The 8,865-nt window shown below is 43.6% G+C and overlaps 2 non-coding genes across 2 annotated transcripts; both read left to right on the top strand.

The window, feature by feature from the left end:
• The first annotated feature begins 319 nt into the window (after nucleotides 1-319).
• trnan-guu (transfer RNA asparagine (anticodon GUU)) lies at nucleotides 320-393 on the top strand. The gene has a single exon. It is a non-coding gene; the product is annotated as a tRNA-Asn (tRNA).
• A 1,732-nt stretch (nucleotides 394-2,125) lies between these two features.
• On the top strand, nucleotides 2,126-2,197 carry trnam-cau (transfer RNA methionine (anticodon CAU)). Its single transcript has one exon. It is a non-coding gene; the product is annotated as a tRNA-Met (tRNA).
• Nucleotides 2,198-8,865: the final 6,668 nt, after the last annotated feature.

The following is an 8,865-nucleotide window of genomic DNA, read 5'->3' as shown; positions in this document are numbered from 1 at the left end:
TTCCATGTAATAAATGATACTAATTTAGTGCGTTTCAATGCTTCTGTTTTGAATTTGGGAAGTTGACGTAGCAATTCTCTCTGGCGCAGTGTTCTGATCACTCCTGACCCTGTTTCCGACCAGAAACGTTGCCTCTGTTTCTCTCTCCACAGATGCTGCTCGACGTACAAAGTGTTTCCAATATTTTCTGTTTTATATTGTCAGCGACTCCCTGATTCAAACCATTGAGGCAGATTGTGAAAAGCCGCGTCCAGCACCAGTCCCATGTCACCGCCTCCCAACCCGGGAGAGGCTCATTGATTACCGCTTCCTGCAAGGTGTCTCTGTGGCGCAATCAGCTAGCGCGTTCGGCTGTTAACCGAAAGGTTGGTGGTTCCAGCCCACCCTGGGACGCCGGCGATCCGGCAGCTTTCGCTGTGCGTGTCATTGTCAGCTGGGAAACACTGCGTTGCCTGGAAGCGGGCGCTCCCTGCTGCTGCCTCAGTGGGCTCAGTGGGATCCCTCCCTACGGGGTTTCACGTCTAGGTATCCGGATGTTCTGCTTCCCTTTGATCGGAATGTGCATGTTTCCTCCAGCGACATCTTTGAACCTAACAGACTTGCCACGTCTAATGTCTTGTTTTGATTTAATTCTAAATGGCTGCTGCCCCAAAAGGTTTTCACGGCGTGATGGGAGAGAGTGGAACAGGGGCTTGAACTTGGATGAGGAACCATGGTCACGAGTAATTGTGGAGCGGAATGGGCCGAATGGCCGCTGCCAGCCTTGTTCTCTGTGTTCCAATGTCTCTGCTTTCTGCTCAACGGCTGAGACCTAGCAAAGATCGGACTTCTGAAATTACGGAGCCGCAGTAGTGATGTAGCTCAGTGGGAGAGCACATGCTTTGCATGAATGAGGTCCCGGTTCATATTCCCAGCATCTCCATACTGGTAATCTTCAACTTTGAAGAATTCCCGGAACAAGTCCCCGCAAAGAATTCTGAACGGACTCGGACTGTGAAATGCAAACCTGACGTTGTCTGGAGCCCAGAGAGCTGGTAAAATGACATCTGACATGGATAAATCACCTGTAATATTGCATCGCCAACTCCCAGAGAAGCGCCTCTTAATTTTACTTTGTCGAATACCAAAATGCATGCATTTAAGGTGAGAGCGGGTGAACGCAAAGCATATGTGCGGGTTATGCTTTTTCTTTACTGAGAGAGTGGTGGGTGCGTGGAATGCGCTGCCTGGGGTGGTGGTGGCAAAAGCAATCGAGGCGCTCAAGGGGCTCTTCGACAGGCGCATGGATGTGCAGGAAATGGAAGGATATGGATATTGTGCAGGCTGAAGGGATGAGTTCAGTTGGGTATTTGATAACTAATTTAAATAATTCGGCACAACATTGTGGCCGAAGGGTCTGTTCTTGTGCTGCACGGTTCCATGTTCTCTGCTGTAGGAACTCAGTGGGACAGGCTTCATCTCTGGGAGGAAAGGAATTGTCGACGTTTCGGGTCAACAACCTGCATCAGGAGGGTCACAAAGAGACAAAGTGAGCTGCTGGTCCTTCAACACTGAAGGGAATCTGCATTTATGCAGTTACAGTGACAGGATTGGAAAGTCAATGAGACCTCGGGATTGGACAGAATGAGCCGCCACCAGGTGTAGGTGTATCCATTGCGTGATATCCCGCGGGGTGACTAAAGTATCCCCGGTTCATCCTCCACTGCAACACAGACCGTGCCCTCTGTTCTGTACATTGGCATTTGACCCAAAGAAGGAGGAAGAGACACATAGGTAGAGAAACAGAATGTCCGACAGCAGGGCCGCAGAAAGAGAGTCAATTAAATGATATCAAACACAGTTATTGCTGAAATGTTGGGAACGAGGTATCCGAACGGGAGAGAGCACAGACAGCACAGTGAAGGTAACAGTGTGGGACAGGAAGTGAGGAACGAAGAAAGGAGGGAGGGGAGAGAGAGAGAGAGAGAGAGAGAGAGAGAGAGAGAGAGAGAGAGAATGGGAAGAGATAAAGCGGTAAGTTTGTGGAAAGAGGAGAAGGCAGCAAAAGAAACTGTGTTAAGTCGGAAAGGAAACCGGCAGGAAGAATAAAAGAGGGAATACAGAACGATGCAACTGTTTGCCCAACAGCAGAGTGGCGCAGCGGGAGCGTGCTGGGCCCATAACCCAGAGGTCGATGGATCGAAACCATCCTCTGCTATTCTTCAGCTGAGCATTTTACAACAGGACGTTGTCACGTCTCACATCCCCACAATATACATTTCACTTCACTTGGAATTAAAATCTCGCGTTTCAATATTAAAGTTCCTCTCATTCCATTATTCTATGTGGACAGGTTCGTTGGGGAGACCGACGGTCCCTGCTGTGCTCAGCGATGGTCCAATACACAATGTTCCCTGCTGTATGAGGCTGTGTTCTGATATAGAACAGAAAATGCTGGTACCACTCAGAAGGTCAGGCGGAAATCGAAGGCGAGTTAACGTTTCAGTGCCGGGACCCGTCATTAGAACCGGGACAGAGAGAGAACAAGTGAATGTTCAGCAGCAGAGAAGGTGGGGAGTGGGCAGTGGGGGGAACGAGGGGAACATCTCTGACAGGGTGAGACCAAACACATCACTTGACGGGGCTGTGGAACACACAGGACAGACCGGCTTTACTCATGGAGAAGGGAAACACGGAGCCACAATGACAGACGGATGACGGGCAGAAATGTCCAGTTCCGGGACGGGGGGAAGGGGTATGGAGACGGTCTGAGAAAGGTTTTCATCCGAAGGGTGGTTGGTGCCTGGACCGCACGGCCTGAGGGGGCGGCGTAGGCAGGAGCTTCACAACATTGATGAAGTATCCAGATTAACAATTAAATCTTGGAGGCAGAGACGTTTGTGGGACAAGTGCTGGAAAATCAGTTTAGCACAGAGGAGAATATTATGGTCCGTATGGACATTTCTGTGCTGTTTGACTCTGTGACCCTGAATTACACCTGCCAGTGCAGAAGCGCAGGGTGTAGTCCGTGTCGGAACGGAGGGGGAGTGAGGGGAAAGCTTGCACAGGGTAAACATTGACAGGGAGCAGGGAGTGAACAGACTGACGTCACTGTGTGAACACGTCATCTGGACAAGCTAGGGATCATAGAACATGGAACAGTACAGCACAGGAACAGGCCCTTCGGCCCACCATGTCTGCAGCGAACCCGATGCAGGATTAGAATAAACTCTTCTGCCTGGATATGATGCATATCCCCCCAAATCGCTGCGCATATCCTTCCAGTCCCTGGAAATCCTTGCGCCTCTCTAACAGCCTGCTAAACAACAGTATCGCATCTGCTTCCACTACTCTACCTGGCAGGCCGTCAGACTACCACCAGTCTCTGTGTAAAACAACTGTTACGTACAACTCATTTAAACGTACCCCATATCAACTTGAACGCATGCTCTCTGGTATTTGACATTTCTACCCGAGGAATACATATCTGCCTAACCGCGCTATCTATGCCTCTCATAGTTTTATAAACATCTGTCAGGTCTCCTCTCAGCCCCGGACGCTCCAGAGAAAACAACCCGAGTGTTTTCCCGATTTTGAGTTCCCACTTCTGTCCGTTGCAAAGTAAAACAGTGCCACAAGGTTGATTCGATAAAGCGCGTTTATTAGCAGTTTACTGCGAGAGAAAAACTCTCATGCAGAGTCTTTATCGGATCTCTCCGCAGTCCAAAGTGGCAGACAGTGAGTTATACACATCTTGTCACAGACACAATGAATTAGCCTCCACGAGTTTCAGTCAAACCTCAGAGAACCAAAGATAGACATCGCACCTATTGTCCAACATAATTGAGTTATAACCAAGAAATTCAAAGACAGGTATCACCCTAATTGTTTAGGACAAGCTTCCCAGTCATTCTTTATTGCACCTAGTATACTTATTGTCCAACATAACTGGTATGCAATCAAGGTTTCGGACACAGTAATTCACCCTTATCCATGAGTCAGCAGATTTCGTGGTATTGCTTGCGAGGTATTTTTCCATCAACTATATGCATGGCTACAGTTAGTCACAGTTTTTATTCCTTTACTTCCTCACACTGAATTAGGATGGAATCTATACCGAATTACCCATTTTATGATGGTCTTTGAGATGGTTGTTCCGTCTGGCAGTCTGCGGTGCTGCAAGTCAATTGAGTGTCTTTCTACATGTCCGCGTATGTTGGGGTGTATCACAATGTTCTGTCTATTTCCGCTATGTTGGATTCATTCTGCCTCTGTGAATGTCTGGTAATATGGGAGATTGCGAAGAAAACTGATTAAGTCGCTTAAAATTACTGCGGGCTCAGGAAGTGTAGGAATGGAGCAGCAGTTCCCTTTGACGTTTGGGTTGAGAATAGGGGGACATGGAGCAGAGGTAAACTTTCAGCAAATGAACAAATGGATAGGTGGGCTGAACACGGAGGGAATAAGGGATGTGACCGATGAGAGAAGGAGGAATTCAAACGTGAAGCGCGCACGTACACGCACATTTAAAAGATATATAAAGATGTGCAGAAAACTAGGGTCGGTCAAAGGTAAAAATGGCTCCTACCCTTTTGAACGGAGAGTGTCACTGGGATTGTCTATGAAGACATTGCATAGGTCTTGGCAGAAGAAGGGGACGGATCCATTACGAATGGACGGGGAGTGAAGTGAGAGATTCCCCAGGGTAAAAAGAGAGTCGGTTGGTGATTAAATTGACGTATGGACATATTGGGGTGTGCGCTTGTTTGCTATGTGAATCTGGAATAAAATGACAGCAGGAAACTGTACTGCTCCGTTCATCGAATCACCTGGAAAAGGTTCTGGACGAGAATTACACCTCGGGTCTACAAGGGAAACTTGGATGTCCAGAGAAGTGACGAACTTAGTCAAAAAGGAAAAGGACAAGTATGTCGATCTTCGGAAGCTAGGATTTTTCAAACCTCCTTTTAAACTTCAACGCGGAACTAGACAGGGACGCCCTTTGAGCCCTCTGCTATTTGACCCAATCCTAGAACCTTTAGCTATTGCTTTTCGAGAATCTACAGAGATTACCGGTATCTCTAGGAGAGGTAGCATCCTTAAACTTTGGCTCTATGCTCATGATTTACTTCTTTTCATTTCTAGCGTTGAGACTTTGTTATCTTCTATGTTTTCTTTACTTCCCGTTTTAGCCAATTTTCATGATATAAGTTGAATTTGCACAAGAGCGAATTTTCCCTTTGAACAATCTGATACCATTCGATATTAATATTCCTTTACAAATTGTAAGAAACCATTTTACCTATTTGGGTGTAACTATTACTTTGAATTATATACATTTATTTAAAGAAAACTTCCTTGTCTTATTGAATTATGTGAAAAGGATCTTACCAAATTGGTCACCCCTCTCTATATCGCTGAGTGGTCGCATTAATTCTACTAAAATGGATATCTTCCCTACATTTATGTATCTATTTCAGGCTTTACCCGTTTTTATTCCTAAGCCTTTTTTTAGTTCTCTTTACTCAATTATCTCTTCTTACATATGGGAAAATAAACATCCTAGGTTAAATAAAGTCCATTTTCAGAAAACTAAAAATAATGGAGGGTTTGCATTACCTAACTTTAGGTTATGTTACTGGGCAGTCAATATACGAAATCTTCCTTTTTGGTTACATTATATTAATTACAAAGCCTGTCCAGTATGGGTCTCTTTGGAAGTTAATTCTGTTAAAAATGTTTATATTATTTCTTTGCGTGGCTCTTCACTTCCTTTATCAATAAATAAATTATATGATAACTTGGTAAACATGCTTTGAGGATTTGGTTACAATTTAGAAAATACTATGGTTTATTGATTTTTTCTTTGTCTTGTCCCATTTTTGCTACTTTTTTTTTCTTTAAACCTTTTATGACTGATATAGTTTTTAAAGAATGGGATAGATTGGGTATTACTCGTTTTCAGCATCTGTTTGTTGGAGGAAATTTCTTAACGTTTGAACAATTGGCAACTAAATATAATTTGCCAAAATCTCAGTTTTTTCGATATTTGCAAATTACAGATTTTCTCCCATCTCAAGTACATACCTTCCTTATAAGTCCTGATAAGAACTTATTAGATGTATTTTTTAATATGAAGCCTTTCTATGATGCTTCAATATCTAAGATTCATGGCAGATTATCAGGAATGAATAAGGTCCCTTTAGACAAAATTAAAAACGCTTGGGAACGTGATCTCAGATTTCAATTTTTGAGGAAACTTGGAATCAAATTTTTAAACTGGTTAATACTTCATCATTATGTGTACGTCACTCCCTCCTTCAATTTAAAGTGGTCCATTGAGTTCACTTATCCAAAGACAAATTATGGCGTTTCTATTCAGATACATCTCCTTATTGTGACAAATGCAATAATGGAGAGGCTTCCTTAATCCATATGTTTTGGTCATATCTGAGTTTGTAAAAAATCTGGATAGAGGTATTTCAAACATTTTTCATACTTTTTAAAGTAAATTTTAAGCCAAGTCCTTTAACTGCATTATTCAGGATTGTTGCAGAAAAAGATATAATTCTGGAGACTTCAGACTTACACATATTGGCCTTCATTTCTCTTAAAGCCAGGAGGGCTGTATTGCTCAAATGCAAGGAAACTATTCCCCCTATTCATGCTCAATAGTTACGGGATGTTATGTCATACCTAAATTTAGAGAAGATCTGTTGTTCTATTTCTGGCTCTATTCTGAACTTTCAAATATTATGGGGACCTTTTTTGAGCTACTTTCAAAACCACTGATTTGGTGCTAAATGTACAGATAGTGACCAATGCTACTATGTCTTTAAGATGTTACTAAACAGCTTTGGTTTTGGTAGTGGGTTAGATTTTTTTATATAATAAAATTATTCCAAGTTATCAATATCAATGGATTTTTTTTTGTTTATCAATATGAAGTATTATGGTTTCATGTGTGATTCAATACAAGCTATTTTGTAACATTTTCTTTTTTTTCCTCTTTGTTTAATGCATTTTTGTACTTCTTATTTGAAATTAATTAAAATATTGACCAAGTGAAGAAGGAAAAGCACAAGTATGTAGATCATCGGAAGCTAGGATCAGACAAAACACGTGAGGACTATAAAGAAGCTGGAAATGAGCTCAAGAAAGTAATTAGGAAAGCCAGGAGGGGCCATAAAGTCTTTAGCAAATAGGATCAAGGAGAATCCAAAGACAATCTATATCTTTGTAAGGAATAAAAGGATAACGAGGGACAGGGTAGGGCCACTTAAGGATAAAGAATGGAATCTATGTCTGGATGCAGAGGATGTTGGTGAGCTTCTGAATGAGTATTTCCCTTCAGTATTTATCCAGGAAAGGGACGCAGAAATTGGAAATGAGTGCGTAAACGTGTTAGGGCATTTAGAGGTCAAGGAGGAGGTAGCGTTAGGTCTCCTAAACAGTATTAAGGTGGATAAGTCCCCGGGGCCCGATGGGATATACACCAGGTTTCAGAGGGAGGAGAGAGAAGAAATTGCTGGGGCCTTGACCAATATCTTTGTGTTATCTTTGACCACGGGTGAGGTCCCGAGGACTGGCAAGTGGCTAATGCTGTTCGTCTATTTAAGAATGGAAAATGGAAAATCCGGGGCACCATAGACCGGTGAGTCTCACGTCAGTTGCAGGGAAATTGCTGGAGAAAATTCCTGGAGCATCTGGAATCCAATGTCCCGATTAGGGAAAGCCAGCATGGATTTTGTGCGGGGCAAATTGTGTGTTACTAAACTGGCTGAGTCTTTTGACAAGGCGACGAGAGAGATTGATTAAGGTAAAGCAGTGGATGTCATCTATATGGACTTCAGTAAGACATTTAGCAAGTTCCCACAAAATAAGTTAATCAAGAAAGTTAGGATGCATGGAGTTAGTGGACATTTGGCGGTGTGGGTCCAGAACTGGCTTGCCCATAGAAGACAGGTTGTGGTTAATGGGACTTACTCGGGCTGGAGGTTTGTGAGTAGTGGTGTTCCGCAGGGATCTGTACTAGGACCACTGCTGTTTGTGATGTACGTAAATGACCTGGATGAGTAGTTGATGGATGGATTAGTAAGTTTGCAGACGATACCAAGTTTGGTGGAGTTGTGAAAAGTGTGGAAGACTGGCGACGGATACAGCGTGATTTAGACAGGTTTCAGATGTGGGCAGAGTAATGGCAGATGGAGTTTAACCCGGATAAATATGAGGTCATGCACCTTGTCAGGAATAATGGCAAGGGGTGGTGAATCCTTATGTTCATGACCCTCAACAGTGTTGAAGAGCAGAAAGACATTGGGGTGCAAGTTCATGGCTAACTGAAAGTGACTACACAGGTAGATAGGGTGGTTAAGAAGGCTTATGGAATGCTTCCTTTCATTAATCGAGGTATTGAGTACAGAAACCATGATGCATCTGTAAAGAACTCTGGTTCGGTCGCATTTAGAGTATTGCGTGCAATTCTGGTCATCTCACTATCGGAAGGATGTCGAGGCTTTAGAGAGGGTGCAGAGGAGGTGTACTGGGATGCTGCCTAGATTAAAAAGCACGTGCTGTCAGGAGGAGCCGAACAAACATGGGCTTTTTTTTTTCCTCTGGAGCGGCAGAGGCTGAGGGGTGATCTGTTGGAAGTGTATAAAATTATGTGGGACAGAGACAGGGTGAACAAGCAATATCTTTTTTCCTATTATTGAACGATCCAATACAAGAGCACATGCATTCAAGGAGAGAGCAGGTAGGTTCAGAACACACATGAGGGATACCTGGAATGCGTTGCCTGATAGTGTGGTGGAGACAATTCATTGGAGGTATGTAAGATGAGTTTGGATGGGCACATGAATAAGAGGAAGATAGAGGAATATGGGC

Source organism: Pristis pectinata, chromosome 39 (assembly GCF_009764475.1).
Source record: "Pristis pectinata isolate sPriPec2 chromosome 39, sPriPec2.1.pri, whole genome shotgun sequence".
In the NCBI taxonomy this organism is placed as follows: domain Eukaryota; kingdom Metazoa; phylum Chordata; class Chondrichthyes; order Rhinopristiformes; family Pristidae; genus Pristis; species Pristis pectinata.
The sequence above is the reverse complement of the archived record's forward strand: the minus strand, read 5'-3'. Positions and strand labels throughout refer to the sequence as shown.